General features: G+C 37.1%; 1 protein-coding gene across 4 annotated transcripts in view; it reads left to right on the top strand.

Annotated features, from left to right (window-relative positions):
- Positions 1-18,009, top strand: part of LOC131540270 (astrotactin-2-like) — a 588,347-nt gene that overhangs the window by 329,167 nt on the left and 241,171 nt on the right. The window contains exon 1 of one of the 4 annotated variants that reach the window (XM_058774888.1): positions 863-2,278. The exons of the other annotated variants lie outside the window; for them this stretch is intronic. The gene's annotated coding sequence lies outside the window, so the exon portion shown is untranslated. Of the gene's footprint in view, positions 1-862; positions 2,279-18,009 lie in introns of those variants that run through there. 4 annotated transcript variants of the gene reach the window in all.

Genomic DNA, 18,009 nt, shown 5'->3' with positions numbered 1-18,009 from the left:
CTGGATTAGGTGACAGAGCTGGTGACCGTGACAGTACTTCCCCCTCCTGGAAGGCGTGTCCCGCGCCGTAACAGTTTCACCGGGGAGGGGGGGTGGGTGCCCTGGAGGCTGGTGCAGGACAGGGACACAAGGGAGACCTCCAGGGTGTATCCAGTAGTCTAGGAAACCATGGCGGATCAGGGGACGCGGGAGACCATGGCGGATCAGGGGACTCGGGAGTAGAGGACTGCATTCCCGCGGATCAGATTTCTTGCGACACGGGATTAAATTAACGAATAAAACGCGGTTGCGGTCGGTAACTCTGGTGCAATTTGAACGGGAGCGAGCGGTCTAACAATATCCCGTTTCCGACGTCTTTTCAGAACAGCATATCTGTGCTTTATTCAAGCACTGGTACAGCCTGCACTGGACTGTTATGCACGCGCTGCACGCATGAAACAGTGCTTCGTTTTATTCGCGAGTATCTGTCGCAGCATACGCATAAGGATGCTCAGAGCAGGCTAGCCTACCAGTGAATATAGCCTACGGCCCGCAGACAGAACAGGCAGGTTGTCCATGAGTGACAGAGCAGAATAAAGATGGAGCAAAATGTTGATGTGCTGTCCTTCAGCGCTCAACTCGGTTTTGTTTATATTTTGCTTAGCCTATAATTTTAAATGACAGATGTCGAATTTATTTATTTATTTTTCTTCCGCGACACTTTTCCTAGGCTACTGTGTTTACAGCAAGATGTTAAACGAATTTAGTATCCTGACAAGACGAATAAAAATAAGGAATACAATTTTTGTACATTTTTATTTTCTCTGTGACACTTTTCTTAAGACACAAAATTCGTTTGACATTTTGCGGTCAATAAAAGACTCTTGACGAAACGAATTAAATAACAAATACAATTTTGTGCAGACTAAACTTTTATCTGTTAGCCTATCTGTCTTTCTTTCAGTAGAGGAAATTTAAATGTGTGATTCTGGAAACGAGATCTAAATTTAGCGGGAACGGTCGGGTCGGGAAGAAAATTATTCAAAGCGGACAGCGGGTGAACAGAGAGTAAATATATCGCGGGAGCGAGTGGGTGCGGGATATAACCTCGCGGGAGAGGGCGGGAGCAGAACTTAAAAAACAGTCCCGCGCAGACCTCTACTCGGGAGACCATGGCGGATCAGGGGACTCAGGAGACCATAGTGGCATATGGCCCCCACCAAAAATTTGCTTGGGGAAAACTAAGAATTCTGGGGGGCGCTCTGGAGGAGCAGGCACTGGAGGGGCAGAGCTGGTTAACTTGGGGGACTCGGGAGACGGAGGGCTGGACGGGACCAGCGGAGGTGAAGGAAATTCTGGAGACGAGCTCTGGAGAGCATTCTGGAGATGACTCTTGAGAACATTCTGGAGCCTTTATTGGACTGTACTCGGGAGTAGAAGTCAACTCTGGATGGAGATCGGGGACATGAGCAAAGTCTGGGTTGAATTTGGGGACTGGAGTCAATTCTGGGTTCCAAGACATCCCCTCATATTCCACCAGCACTCCCAGGGGCACAAGTGTGGCAGCCATTTCAGAATGGGACTCTGGAATTGGACTCTCACTCACTGGGATTGACTTTGGGACTGGAGTGGGCTCGGAAAAACAAACTGATGGTACTAGGACAACTGAAGGGGGTTGGAGCATCAGCAACCGAGTTACGCTAGAATCATCGTCGACCTCACCCACTGTGAAGGTTGAACCATCTAGCAATAGCACATGATCAATATATTGGGCCAGGGGTTTGTCACTGCTGGTACTTGGAGGAAGAGTGGATTATCTAGACCACTCCAGAACACAGACTTTAAATGTCTCGTCATTCCAAGGTACCTGGTTGGCAAGCTGGAGGAACTCCTCAACATAGAGCTCGATAGAGCGGGTTATGGAGAGAATTAGTGTGGCTGGATCAAAAATGGAGCTCATACTGCTGTTGTCTGTTAAGGTCTAGTCTTCTGTCAGGGGTACACAGACCAGAGAGATGGTAAATAAATTTCAAGCAGGCTTTATTGAACACAACAGCATGGATATGGTGATAGGTAATCAGATAAACAGCAGATTGAGCAGGAAGAAGATCAGACAGGTGAGGAGTCACACACACACACTTTTACAGGACTTTATGAAGAGGTAAACACTTTCCTTTCTTGTACGGAGATTGCACAACACTTGGAGACGGAGATGGAGACACAGAGCTGATGACTGAAGACAAGGAACTGGACGCTGGAGATCGGAGATAGAAGACGAGGGAGCGCAAACAAACTACAGGTACGTAAACTTCAGGTGAGTAACAATCCAAGGCGAATCTTTTGGAAGGTTTTAGACAAGACTAGACAATCTGTGTGTGTGTGGTGAGTACTTTTAACCAGTGCAGGTGGAATGAGAGACAGCTGGTGCTTGTGACTGCATGATTGGTGACAATGAGCAGGTGAGCAGCAAGAGGGGTGATGGGAAATGTAGTCCGGATTAGGTGACAGAGCTGGTGACCATTACAATAGTATAATCAAAATGTTAAATTATACAGTAGATGAATCAGGAAGGTCTAATTCTTCTGATGTTGTAAAGCACATATCTGATTTGAGATGTGAACAGTGAAGATAAGCTGGTTGCCAATCAGCAAACAAAAGCACTTTTAATTATTGCCATGGAAAACAAGAAAAAAGCAGAAGGACTTATCTTAAATGTCTAGTTTGTTTAGCAGTATCGATGATTGCCTCCTTTGAGAAACTCTGCCTTAAGGAGACACACTTATTTGAGTAGATCTCAAAGTAATTAAATAAGCTCTCACAACAGTGATGGGTTACCAGAGAGTGTGATTATTATTATTATTATTATTATTATTATTAGATAAACAAATTTTAATCTGCAGAATTATTATAAAATATGAACTAATCCTGCTTCTGTAAGTACAAAGTCTTTTTATTCTTCTTGTCCTCATACAATGTAGATGCATCACTAAAGAAATTGGTTTGAAATGATATATATAGGTATATCATATTAAACAATAGGAAATCTACTGTGTATGTGTACGATATGTGTACGATAAAACATTATTTAAAGTAAACAGAAGTAGTATTTAATTTGCAGTGCAGGTTAATGTGTAATGCAACAGCTAGTCCAAGCGATTTCTTAACACTAACGTAAAAGAGGCAAATAACATAATGTTGTCTTGTTTTTGTAAGAAAAGAAAAGAAAAGAAAAGAAAAGAAAAGAAAAGAAAAGAAAAGAAAAGAAAAGAAAAGAAAAGAAAAGAAAAGAAAAGAAAAGCTCAATATTTATTCAGTTAATAGTCAATATTTATTTATTCTTAGGAACATTTCCTATGCCATAGTTGGCATTCGGCTCTCTCATTAAGGCTTTCTCTGTAAAGCTGCTTTGGGATCATTTGTACTGTGAAAGGCGCAATGCAAATAAACATGAATTGAATGTCATTCTTCCTTGAATAAATCAGTGACCCTGGAGAGACTATTTTGACTGTTTAGGATTGATTATTATACTCAGGGGGAGGTTTAGGATCAGGGATTGGTAAATTATACACCACTAGTGTTGATTGTTCTGGCAAAAAAAAAAAATCGCTTGGCATTACGAAGGCTTTGATTAATTAGCAGACCTCAGGCACATGCTGAATCAAAAACACCTCAACTATACACTAACACAGCCATGAAGATGGCTTTCCAAATAAACAACACACTGTAGACAAGGAGTCATTCATTTCTAGTCTTTCAGTGGCTGTGTGGAGTTTTCTACTTCTGTGGATGCTGTATTTTGCATCCGATTTGAGCCTATGAGAAATATTGGTAACACTTTATTTTAAGGTGTCATAATACAGAGTAATTACCTAATTAAGTACTTAGTAGTAGCCGTTGTACTTACATGAAACAAAATGTACTTACCATGCAACTAAGTTATGGAACAGCCTGTAATTACAGTTTGTAATTACAGTATCTCACAGAAGTGACTACACACCTCACATTTTTGTAAATATTTTATTATATCTTTTCATGTGACAACACTGAAGAAATGACACTTTGCTACAATTTAAAGTAGTGAGTGTACAGCTTGTATAACAGTGTAAATTTGCTGTCCACTCAAAATAACTCAACACACAGCCATTAATGTCTAAACCGCTGGCCACAAAAGTGAGTACACCCCTAAGTGAAAATGTCCAAACTGGGCCCAAAGTGTCACTACTTTACATTGTTGCAAAGTGTAATTTCTTCAGTGTTGTCACATGAAAAGATATAATAAAATATTTACAAAAATGTGAGGGGTGTACTCACTTCTGCACTGTAAAAAAAAAAAAGTTGGCTCAACTTTTTTTTTTTTTTTACAGTGTGTAAGATACAGTATGTAGATGTAATAGGCAGCTACTGTTACACATATGTTACAGACTGAGTCTGTTACACAGCTACTTGTAAAATTAAGTACAATCTTGATACACTTTATTTTTAAGTAGCTTATATCTGTGTACTTACATTTATAATTACGTTGTATAAAGTCTGCAACACATATGTAACAATATTTAAGTCATATAAGTAGCTGTGTAACAGACTCGGTAGCTGCCTATTACATGTACATAATTACAAATTATAATTACAGGCTATTCCATAACTTAGTTACATGGTGCATTTTGTTTCATGTAAGTACAACGGCTACTACTAAGTACTTAATAAGGTAATTACTCTGTATTATGACACCTTAAAATAAAGTGTTACCAAAATATTTCTTGCAACTATTTGATCACGTGATTTATTCTAATCAAAGTATCAGGCAATTTATTTGAAGCCTTATTCTAAAAAGGAGCTGGTTAGTTAATGAAGTCAAATGAAGAAAAAAAAAAAAATGTAATACTTACATTGTAAATCACTGTAGCCTTGTGCAATCCATGATACATTTCCCATCCACAGTTATTGCCAGAAATGTATCCTATATTGGTAGCTAATCATTTATTCATTTATTTACTTTTATTCATTTTACCATGATTAGTAAATACACTGAACTATTTTGGTGTAGGATTTATTTTGAACAATGTACACTCAGAAATCACTAGCAAATTTCACAAATAATTACAAAAAAGAAACAAAGAGTAACACTTATAACACAATACATTAAACATGATATTTTGAAGTAGAAAGACTAAAATAAATAAATAAATAAAAAAACATTTATTTGCAAAACAAATCTTTGTATTCGGTATTTGATGTACTTTGAAACAATTTTTTAAAGTTTTTTTTTCAAAGTTGCTTATAAATTTCACAAATAATTACAAAGAAATGACAAGTAACACGTTGAATTAAACATGGAATTTTGAAGTAGAAAGACTAAAATAATGTTTTCTTGTAAAAACTGCAATAATATTTGTTTTACGTAGCCTACAGCATTTTTAACAGTGTTGGATTTTGTTTGAAATAATATTGACTCAGAAATTGCTAGCAAATTTCACAAATAATTAAATATAAATAATTGAAACTGCAACTGATGCATTGAATTATACATGTGATATGTGATTAAAGGACTAAATCCACTTAAAAAAAAAAAAAACTATAAGCAGATTTTGAAACACATTGGGCCCTATTTTAACGATCTAAGCGCATGGTCTAAAGCGCGCGGTGCAGGTGCACTTAGGGCGTTTCCGAATCCACTTCTGCTACTATAAAAAAAAAAAAAACGGGGAAAACGGTCGGCGCTCCCGGCTCGTGGTCTAAAAGGGTAATTCTTAATGAGTAATGGGTGTGTTTTTGGGCATAACGTGCAATAAACCAATCAGAGTCTCATCTCCCATTCTCTTTAAGAGCGAGTTGCGCTCGCACTATGGCGGATTCGCTATTTAAACGGCGAAATTTTAAGGTGCACAGACTGAACGCGTCTTCAGAGAGCAAACGGATCTGCTCATGCGCGAGCAAATAGGTAGGCTAATTCTGATACACACAATGGCTATCCATTATGACATGTATGACATTTTTATATTTATGTAGCCTACGCAATAATATTCTTTTACACTGTAATCCTTAAATTTTTTCATATTTGGCATGTTTGTGCGCTGCTGCGCGTCCCTGTTTGTAATAAGTGAACGCGTTGTGGACCCGCCCAGAGGCGCATTTTCTACTTTAAATAACAAAAAAAATAAATAAATAAAATATTGCGCCATTGACTTTAGACTAGGTTTGAGTTGGTCTATGGCGCAGTCTATTTTCAGTTCCTCAGAATAGTAGCGCGCCAACAATGCGCCTGAACACGCCTCTTTTTTAGACCAGCAAAAAAGAGGCACACAAATGGGCGCAAATGCACTTGTTATTTAAACAACGCTGCGAAGGCCTTGCACCGCATTGCGCTGGGTGTATGATAGGGCCCATTATTTTCCCCTCGTAGTGAATGGCTGCTCTCTGGCAATTTTTTTTTTTTTTTTGTGCTTTTCTCAACTTTTCGACAGTCTCGTCATAGCGTTGCATTGCAGTGGTGGTTTATGTGTGGGAAGACGTACTGATGTGAGGTCCAGGTAGCTGAAATTCTAGCCGGGTGTATATGACCCTCGACCCCTGTCACTCTCAGCCCCCCACTTTTCGGGAAGGGGCTGCAGCTCTGCCCCGCCGGCATCCATCAATAATTCAGACTTCACATTAATTACAAAACGGCTCTGCAGAGCTCCGCTCTCCGCATGCAGTATGGGCTTACAGTCATCCATCACCCCTTTCAACCCACTCACATAAAGCTCACATTTCTCCTGAGGTCCAGATGACGGGGAAAAGCAATTCTTTCATTTCTACAGGTCTCTCGGTAGGTGTTTGTTTGAGCTTGTGTGTATTAGAATGCAATCTGAATTGTTGCGATGTTGCCGCTCACCAGCTGTCAGAGACGAATTCAATTAAGACATCACAGGAACGGGGCGGGTGAGAATGATTAAAACTGTCAATAACGGGCACAGTTATGAAATGCCACAGCAATATCATCCCCCTATGCATCACAAGACAAATGGTTTTCATCTAGTGCCACTGCGGCCTCTGATTGAATCAGCAAAATTTCAAAGGAATTATACCGATAATAATATTTCATCTGTTTCATATCCACTCCAATGCGAAAAATGTTTCATCGACTTTAGATCTCACCGAAGACTTGTAATTAGCTCACAGCAGCATAAATACCTCGCATTTCTGTTGGAGTTTGGGGCTAGACATTGTTCTCATCATTATTGTTATGATTTGATTATTTCCAGTAACATCATTTGCCAGTGAGTCAAAAAAAAAAAAAAAAAAACGTCCTGGTCGCACAATAATAATAATAATGATCATTATTATTACTAATAGTGATTATATTTAGGGTTATTAGTTAACAAAAAAAAAAAAAGAAAAAAGAAAGAAAGAAAAAAAGAAATATAAAAAACAGCTAGTTTCCGAAGCAACGTTTCTCATTTTCATTTAGTAGAGCTTTATGAACTAAAATGTACAAAACCTGTAACTGAAATAAACATTAATACAAAAAAGGTATAAACATATTTAAAAACAACAAAAACTAGTAAAAAGTGAGAAAAATGCACAACAAAAATGACTTAAACTGTAACTGAAATTAACATGAAAGCAAAAAATAAAATCTAATTCATAATATTAACAAAACTATAAACTATAATAGTATCTCAGTGATACTAAACTGATAACACTGTACTTAGTTTTAAATGAGTTATTAAAATATTATTTTTACCGATTACTTTTTTTTTTTTTTCTAATTTATATTAGTTAAAGGCAATACAAAAGTATAAGTAAAAAGTATAAGTATAAACTTAATTTTCACTATAATATTAATTATGGGGATTTTATTTTGCACCAAAATAAAAATAAAAAATTCCCTACATCAGTAATGTAAAATATGGAAATGTGTTGAGTAACCCTTGTAATTGTTTCATATGAAAAGGCATAGCGATTAGCAATAATGCCTTAAACAGTCATTATTTCATTCGTGGACCTGTGTATTTTTGTTGAAAAGAGCTGTAATTGCTTGTTAATTCTGGTGTCAGTCGCAGCCACAGCTGTAATGCTGCTGTGTGTTTGTCTGCAGAGCTTGTTAGGATGACATGTAATGCGAGCAGGCAGGCTGTGGGCAATGCCAGCGCCCTTGCCATGGGAAATCATGCTCCATCTTGTTAGGGGAAGTTTGGACGCTTTGGCCTGTGAGGACCGCTAATAATCACCCCAGTGACTGTCACGGCTCCAGACATCCACCTGCTCCACACAGCTGGCCAGAAATGCACTTATTATGTACGCACATGTGCCACTGTGGCCAGCTGAAGACATACATGATCACACACATAATTCACCCTAACATCATATATCAGTTAATCTCATGAAAACATATCCAGGTCACATTGATTTCATCCTAAAAGAAAGGAAAACATGTGACATGACTTCCATGACAAAGCACATTTTTCCCTCCAAATTTTTATTATGTATGCATTAATGTTTTTAAGTGCTCAGAAATAAAAGTGTACAAAGCTGTCACTGAGGCAGGTACAAAAGCTAAAAACTACATCCTTGTACCTCATTGATGCCTTAATGGTACATATGAGTTTATCTAAATTGTACGAGTTAGTATTTTTTGAGAGTATACATAATGTTAATTTTAGTATAAATATTCAGTCACATTCATTTTAAGGTACAATTATCACTATTGACTAACTGTTTAATTTGCTATTTTGCTGCTTATTAATAGTCAGTAAGGTGCACTCTAAAAAGAATTTTATTTATTTATTTTTTATATAACCCAAATGCTGGGTTCATGTTGGGTCATTTTATTGGGTAGTGTTTGAATATTTTTACCCAGGTGCTGGGTAGTTTTTTTGCACTCTAAAAAATGCTGGGTTATAATTATTAATTTTTGTTTGTTTTGGTTTTTTTTGTATTTTTACGCAAATGCTGGGTTCAGCTTGTTGGGTCATTTTATTGGGTTATTTTTAATATTTTTTACCCAGGTGCTGGGTAGTTTTCTGTAACTAAGTTTTATCAGTTTTAATGCTGGGTCATTTTTCTCCACCCAACCAATGGGTTGAGCCTGTCTACGACAAAACAACCCAGCTGCTAAATTACAGTCAGATCGCAGGCTTTTTGCATCCTCTACAGGAGATAGTGGTTCTCAGCGCTGCTGCCACCAATTTGGTGCACTTCTTCAGTGAAATAAATATTTGTTTACATTTTATTTAATTTATAAAGTCTTTACTGTGCTGTAAATTCTAGTATTTTATGCAACGCAAAATACAAGGATGAGATGTCAGTCAGCTGCGTCAACAGCGGTCGTTTCGCACGATGGAAACACCTTTTGCCTTGCATAACATTAAACTGATTTTATTCATTATAATACTGAATATAATTTAATTTAATGTTCAGATATGTTGTCTAATCTCAGTACTGTTTGTTTATGGATGGGCTATGAAGTCAGTCACGGCATCTTAAAAAACATTCAACAACTGTTCTGTTTTTATTTTTCCACTGAGAGTAATTTGTGGTTTTCAACATTCATGGTGTTCATTTCATGAATCATCTGTGAGCAGAGAATCTATCTGTCTGTCTCCATAGATCCATTAATTCACATTGTGGTTTTCTGGATGGCTGCTGATCCAACTCATAAACCAAACAGCAAGTGACAATGTGAAAACCATGAAACTCATATAATATAAATCATATAATATACACTCTAAAAAATGCTGGGTTATTTGGCAACCCAGCACTGGCTAAATATTGGACAGAACACATGCTGGGTTATTTTGACCCAGCTGGTTGGGTTAAACATGTTTAGGTTGTTTTATTTAAGTCATCTATTGTTTAAAAAAATAATATAATATAATAATATTGCTGGCTTAAAATGTGCTGGAAATTAAAAATCATACACAAAATTACTATAGGCAACAGCAATAATCAAAATATGAACATTTATAAGCAAGAACACCCATGAACGAAATACAAGACAAATTTAATTAATTTGGGTGAATACAGCATAGTTTACAATTGTAGCAAATCTAGCTCAAAAGGGAAATGTATATAAATAATTACAAATTAATTATGATTAATTACAATTATTTATATCGGCTGACAGTAATAACTGTAGCAGAATTAAATTGCCATCAACTGATCTGTTCGTCCATCGAACATTCAGTACAAGTTCATATCAACTCTGAGAAAGGATATTTCCGTGGCCACAGAAAATACTTTCCTATTAATGCATTAGAGAGACAAATCGTAAAGAGACATTAATTTGCAAGGCAGAACCATAAACTCATGTAATTTGTGCACACAACTTTTATTAACTAAATGCTAACACACATAACTAATCTAAACAAACAAACAAATAAACATATACTCACGTGTACATACAAAGGGGAGCTAAAGTGGATGAATAAAGCCATTAAAGAAACTAGAGAATGTAGTTATGGATAGAGTCAGTAAACCACCTGAGTAAAACCATCAGCGCCGTTTATAACGGGGTCTATAACTTATACTAAACCTCTGCTTCGTTTAGTTAAGTACAATACTTGCATTGCCTTGGTTGTGACGAATGTCCGGAATGCAGTTTCGGATGAAAGTCTTGATGGTTTCAAGGTTTTGGACTCCGATCACGTTCACCCGGGTTGAAGAGTGAATTTCAAAGATGTTCTGAGGTAGAAATGTTCTTCCAAGGTAGAAAGTGGAAAAAAAAGAGCTAAGAAAGAGATCTGCTGAGGTCCCAGGACCTTTGTTTGAATGGAAAGTCAAGGCTGCAAGGCCTGGCACAAAAACTTAAGGGTCCAGAAGAGTTCTAGCTCACATCCTCATCTTCTCTGAATCTGAAAAGAACCGCAGACTGGTAGCGTCACTGATGTGAGAGCTTTATCTGATATAGAGGTCACACCTCTGGGGTGTCAAAGAGCCAATTGTGACTTGAACTTTTGGAGGGAAAGTTTACGACTCTTTGTCTCCAAGCATGGTAATTTGCATATGAACTGGATTGAAAGTTGATATACAAACTATTAAATATTCTTAGAACACTAATATGTTGCATAGGTATCAATATACACTCTCAATTAGATCAACCGAAAACAAATTGATAGAGACCAAACATGGTATAAGTGAGGTAATATTAACTAGTGATCTATCATAAGCATGCATAAAACAGTATACAATACACAAGAATATATACAAGAACAGTAATAATATACACAATGACCTGAAGGATATGTGTGATCATTCAAAGAAAGGTTTTCCTATGAATTAATTAGAGATGAGTCCATTTTCCTAAGGGGAAATAAAGTGAGTATTTCTCTGCCCGCATTCCTTTGAGCAATAAAACTAGTGTTATCAGGTTGGTTGCCATGGTAATCGGGGCCTGGAGTCATCCACAGACATACCGGCACCCAGTATGTGTATTGGGTGAGGGGTCTGCGACTATTTGTTAATCTAATAACTAATTTGATTTGTTAAATCAAATTAAAAATTGTGTGTCTGATTGGTCCAAATGCTATACAATATTACATATATTTAAACTCGTTGAACAAGCATTTTAGAAATAAATAAGGCACATTTAAAACCAGCATTTTAATTTAAGTGTATTCAACCGTTCTCTGTAATCACTTTTTCTTTTTGTTCTTTTTTTTACCGAAATAGTGCTAATGCTTGTGCCAGTGTGCCGCTGAAATCTGAGCCGGTGAAGGGCTGCAATGGAAGCAATCAAAATCAACAAAAGGGCAATGATATGCAAGTGCTATAACAAGTCTCAGTTAGCTTAATGCAGTACACATAGCAAGGTTTTTAAAATTTTATAATAAATAAAAAGAAAACAGGTAGAATAGAAAAAGTATAGAGCAAGGTAGTGTTAGAGGCCTTTTTGCTTTTGTTAATTGTATAATAAATAAAAAGAAAACAAATAGATAGAATACAAAAAGATAATGATAGTTTTTTTTGTTTGTTTGTTTGTTTTATAAAGAAAACAAGCAGTAAATAAATAGAGTGCAAGTCTAAAAGGGACAGGTTTTTATTTTTTTTATTTTTTTTACTTACATTTAAATTAATCATTTGATACAATGCACTTATTGTGTACATACATGTTCTTACATTGTACTTATATTTAAAAAATACCTATATGTACTTACATCTGTAATTAATTTCTGTAATTACATTTTTATTTACACTGTCAACCCATCCCTTACATCTTAACCCACCCTTAAACCTACCCATGCCACCAAACCTGTCCCTAACCTTACCCATATCCCACCTCAATAGCAGCAAAAGTGTTTTGCAATACAATATGAGCACAATAAGTACATTGTACTTATTGTTTTGATGTAAGTACATAGTAGTTAAGGCCACCTAATATAAAGTGTAACCTTTTTTTTCTAAGAATAGAATTAGAGAAGAGAGTGCTAGAGTTAGAGGGTCAAATAAAGATGGAAGAGATGTGTTTTTAGCCGATTCTTAAAGAAGACTAAGGAGTCAGCTGCGGATTGAGTTAGGCAGGTCATTCCACCAGGAGGGAACATTTAATTTAAAAGTCTGTGAAAGTGATTTTGTGCCTCTTTGGGATGGCACAATAAAGCAACGATCACCTGCAGAATGCAAGCTTCTAGAGGGCACATAATTCTGAAGTAATGAATTTAGGTAAAGGGGTGTAGAAATAAATAGTGCTGAGATTAGAGAACATATATTAGCATCAAATTAAATTAAGTTCAGTACTATAACAAATAAAATCCATTTATGTTATGCAAGGCAAAAGGCGTCCATCGTGTGAAACGACCGCTGCTGAAGAAGCTGACATCTCATCCATATGTTGTGTTGTGTAAAATAATATAATTTACACCACATTAAAGACTTTATAAATTAAATAATATTTATACAAACCTTTATTTCCCGGAGAGAGTGCACCAAATCGGCGGCAGCAGTGCTGAGAACCGCTCTCTCCTGTAGGATGCAAAAAGCCCGTGCTCTGACTGTAACTCAGCATCTGAGTTGTTTCATCAGAGACAGGCTCAACACAGTGGTTAGGTAGAAAAAAATAACCCATTGTTAAAAATAACCCAGCACCTGGGTAAAAAGATACATATATATATATATATATATATATATATATATATATATACAGTATATATGTATGTATGTATATATATATATATATATATATATACATATATGTATGTATGTATATATATACATATATATATATATATATATATATATATACATATGTATATATATATATATATTTAAAATAACCCAATAAAATGACCCAACGGGCTGAAACCAGCATTTGGGTTAACAAACAAACAAACAAACAAACAAACAAACAAACAAACAAATAAATAAATAAATAAATAAATAAATAAATAAATAAATAAATAAATAAATAACCCAGCACCTGGGTAAAATATTAAATACAACCCAATAAAATGACTCAACGGGCTGAACCCAGCATTTGGGTTAAAAAAAATAACCCAGCACTTTTTAGAGTGTAGTAAAATATCTAAACTGAAGAGAAAACACAGTAAGTCTATGCCATTCTAGCATAAATAAAACCTTTAATTACAGCAAGTGCTTAACATCTTTAAAATGGTATATAAAATAGTATAATTATGTTTATTAATGGTAAGCCTAACCATTTCATTAAAGTAAATGAGTTGTAAGTAGATTATACTTGGATGTGTAATTAAAATAATGTTAATTTTAGTTGAAATGGCTAAAAACAATCAAAGCTAATTAGCATTACTGAGATTCATTGGGGGACTTTCAGCTCCTTTCATTCTTTGCATGACTGGAAGAGAGTATTTGTTTTTGCATAATTGCAATACATTGTAGCATAATAGTTGGGATTTGAAATCATCTCAGTGACTTGGATTTTTTGGTCACTATAAAGATGTATTCAGATACACCTTTTTTGACAATAGGTGATAAGTGAGTCACTGAAACATTTGCTCTACTAATTTGTGAAAAAAAAAAAAACTGCTTGGTCACTCACATATTGTTTTATTATCTCATTGTAATTTGTGATTCTACAAATGTATTAATACATAAATAAACAAACATTTACATATGTATGCATCTGTTTTGTTTTGTAAGGTTAATTTCTTCTAATTTCATAGTTTAAAATAGAGTTTGTCTTATAAAATGATGATTCTTTTTATTTTATTTATTTTTTAATGATTTTCACAATCTCAATAGATTGCCCAGCTGTCATGGCAACAGCAAAGCACAAACTATTTCTGTGACCTTGTGCTTTCAGCTCCATCCTCATTGGAAAAATAATGACGGATAGTGACAAATTATATGTTTGTCTCTGCCACAAAACAGACACCTGTTTCAATTGTGTCCTGCTCTCAGAGTAAACACGGTTGTGCAAAGGACAGAGGAGGACATTTTGGGTGTCAGCTGAAGGTGCTGCTCATTTTGTCCTCATGCCGATTTTAGCACTGCATGTTCTACTGGACTAATTAGTATTTATAAGTTCAAACTGAAAATGTATACTGTACATCCTACTTTTTTTATATCTGAGAACATACTCATTCATGTTTCAATTAATGTGTCACAGTAACTGATACATACAGTTTTATAATATCATAATTCAGTAAGTCAAGCTGCTTTGAAAAAATGTGTATTGTGTAAAGCGCTATTCAAATAAAACTGACTTGACTGAAAGTATGGACAGTTTCTGAAATGTAAATGTTTTTACCTTCTGTACACTACAGTAAAAAGTTTGGATTGATTGATTGATTGATTCCTTCCTTCCTTCCCTCCCTCCCAGACATGTTTCTTGAGCAGCAAATCAGCATATTAGAATGATTTCCGAAGGATCGTGTGACACTGAAGACTAGAGTAAAAAAGCAGTGAATACATTTTACAACATACTCACATAGAAAACAGTTGTTGTTTTTTTTTTTATATATATATATAATATTTTACTTTTTACCGTAATTTTGGTCAAATAAATGCAGCTTTGGTGAGCAGAAGAGACTTTTCAACAGTGGCGATTTCTTCATTAGGGTGACGCACCACCAAAGTGTGTAACACTTTATTTTAAGGTGTCCATAATACAGAGTAATTACCTAGTTAAGTACTTAGTAGTAGCAGTTGTACTTACATGAAACAAAATGTACTTACCATGTAACTAAGTTATGGAACAGCCTGTACTTACAGTTTGTAATTATGTAGATGTAATAGGCAGCTACTGTTACACATATGTAACAGACCGAGTCTGTTACACAGCTACTTATGTAACCAAAATATTATTACATGTGTTGCAGACTTTATACAATGTAATTATAAATGTAAGTACACAGGCATAAGCTACTTTAAAGTGTATCAATATTGTACTTAAGTGTACTTCATGTGTATCTATACTATACACCTTATCCAGCTGCACCTTAGTTTGATTTAACCCACCAGTACACAGCTTAAATACATGTAATACCTTTCTAATTGCATTACAATTACAGAAGATTACACAGGCTTAAGCTACTTAAGGTCCCACTTTATATTAGGTGGCCTTAACTACTATGTACTTACATTTAAATTAATAATTTTATACAATGCACTTATTGTGTACATTCATGTTTTTACATTGTACTTATGTATTTTTTTTAAATACCTGTATGTAGTTACATCTGTAATTAATTTCTGTAATTACATTTATAATTACACTGTTGACCCATCCCTTACAACTTAACCCACCTTTAAACCTACCCATGCCACCAAACCTGTCCCTAACCTTACCCATATAACACCTCAATAGCAGTAAACGTGTTTTGCAATACAATAAGTACATTGTACTTATTTTTTGATGCAAGTACATAGTAGTTAAGGCCACCTAATATAAAGTGTGACCCTTAAAATAAAGTGTATCAAGATTGTACTTAAGTGTACTTCATGTGTATCTATACTGTACACCTTATCCAGCTGCACCTTAGTTTGATTTAACCCACCAGTACACAGCTTAAATACATGTAATACCTTTCTAATTACATTAAAATGACAGAATATTACACAGGCATGAGCTACTTAAAATAAAGTGTATCAAGATTGTACTGAATTGTACTAGTAGCTGTGTAACAGACTCTGCCTGTTATGTATGTGTAACAGTTGCTGCTTATTAGTACAGGCTGTTCCATAACTTAGTTACATGGTAAGTACATTTTGTTTCATGTAAGTACAACAGCTACTACTAAGTACTTAATTATGTAATTACTCTGTATTATGACACCTTAAAATAAAGTGTTACCAATTTTTTTTCTGTCATATTCAACCTCAACTGTCACTGTTCTTGACTGTTTGTTCTGCACCTGGATAGATAGTCCAATCAGCGTTGAGTCATGTTGTGGAGTACCGCCCCTTTTTGGGTGATTTCACTCTGGCTGAGAATCGCCCACTGTTCTCATAGACTTCCATATAAACTTTTTGACATCATCTCTTCTCAGGTGTTCGGTCATCTGAGATCTTTTAAGGGTTGGATCCAGACTGAAGCTTGTGTAATTCCTAGTTCATAATAAGAACGTCTCAGGTTACATATGTAACCATGGTTCCCTGAGTAGGGAACGAGACACTGTGTCCTCTAGGGGTCGCTATGGGGAACGCCGTCAGCGTGACCCGTGTCTGAAGCATATATACAAAAACACCACATGTTGGCCGGCGACAGCCTATGACGTCACTACCGGCACGACCACAGTATAAAGGGGCGCCGGGAAAATACGTCATTCACTTCTTCGTCTGAAGCTTGCGTCCAAAGCATGGCACCGAGCCTAGAGGACGCAGTGTCTTGTTCCCTACTCAGGGAACCATGGTTACATATGAAACCTGAGACGTTCCCTTTCGAGGGAACTTCGAACTGCGTCCTCTAGGGGTCGCTATGGGGAACGGAATACCCACGCCACCATGCTGAGGGGAGTGCAAGCCAGCACAAAAAGGCGAGCACTAAGTATCAACTCTACCCGGCTAAGGGAGTTGCCCCTGGGACGGTTCGACGGCTGTCAGTGACATTATCCCCTTCGGCCAAAAACCTGAGCTGCATACCCCAGAACTTACCTGTTAGAGGCCAGGCCTCCTGGACCCAGGGTAGAGCTCAAAGGCTTGGAATCAGATATAATGGAGATTCCTTTAAGGGGATACGACCAAGCGCCTATGATAGTAACTAGGCCTTAGCCTGTCACCCAGGGGCTACTGCTTGCTCTGCATGAGCTCGCTGAAGGAATTGTCTCAACAGATCCTTGGTAGCAACACCCTGTTCAAGTCAGTATCACTGGGGATACATAGGTAGAGTGGGGCCCAAGGTGAAAACCGGGACCTGACCGACTCAAAGAAAGGGCACGAAGCCGCAGCGCGTAACCCATACCATACAGGATTTTAGAAAAATCGCAAAACACTTGGTGTGCGATCTTACCACAACGTGGCTTTCAGAAAGTGCACAGAGACTAGCGTGCGCACTTACCATAACATGGATTTGGAACACCGTTCTGGAGAGCGGAGAGCCCAGCTCTCATCATGAGAGGGAACTCAGACGCTCAGAAGGGAGCAGCATGCTCATAGGTGACCCTCTAAGGTGAGGGGAGCAATGCTAGCTCGACCAACAACATAGCTCTGCAGAGCCCAGCTCTCAGCATGAGAGGGAACTCAGACGCTCAGAAGGGAGTGACATGCTCATAGGTGACCCTCTTGGTGAGGGGAGCAATGCCAGCTCGACCCACAAGGAGAGCATATGGGACACAGAGCTCTAGGGGAGCGGAGAACCCAACTCTCCTCATGAGAGGGAACTCGGACGCTCAGAAGGGAGCAGCATGCTCATAGGTGACCCTCTAAGGTGAGGGGAGCAATGCTAGCTCGACCAACAACATAGCTCTGGAGAGCGGAGAACCCAACTCTTAGCATGAGAGGGAACTCAGACGCTCAGAAGGGAGCGGCATGCTCATAGGTGACCCTCATGGTGAGGGGAGCAATGCCAGCTCGACCCACAAGGAGAGCATATGGGACACAGAGCTCTAGGGGAGCAGAGAACCCAACTCTCATCATGAG

Source organism: Onychostoma macrolepis, chromosome 05, assembly GCF_012432095.1.
Source record: "Onychostoma macrolepis isolate SWU-2019 chromosome 05, ASM1243209v1, whole genome shotgun sequence".
Lineage (NCBI taxonomy): Eukaryota > Metazoa > Chordata > Actinopteri > Cypriniformes > Cyprinidae > Onychostoma > Onychostoma macrolepis.
Note: the sequence above shows the minus strand (reverse complement) of the source record. Positions and strands in the feature narration are given on the sequence as shown.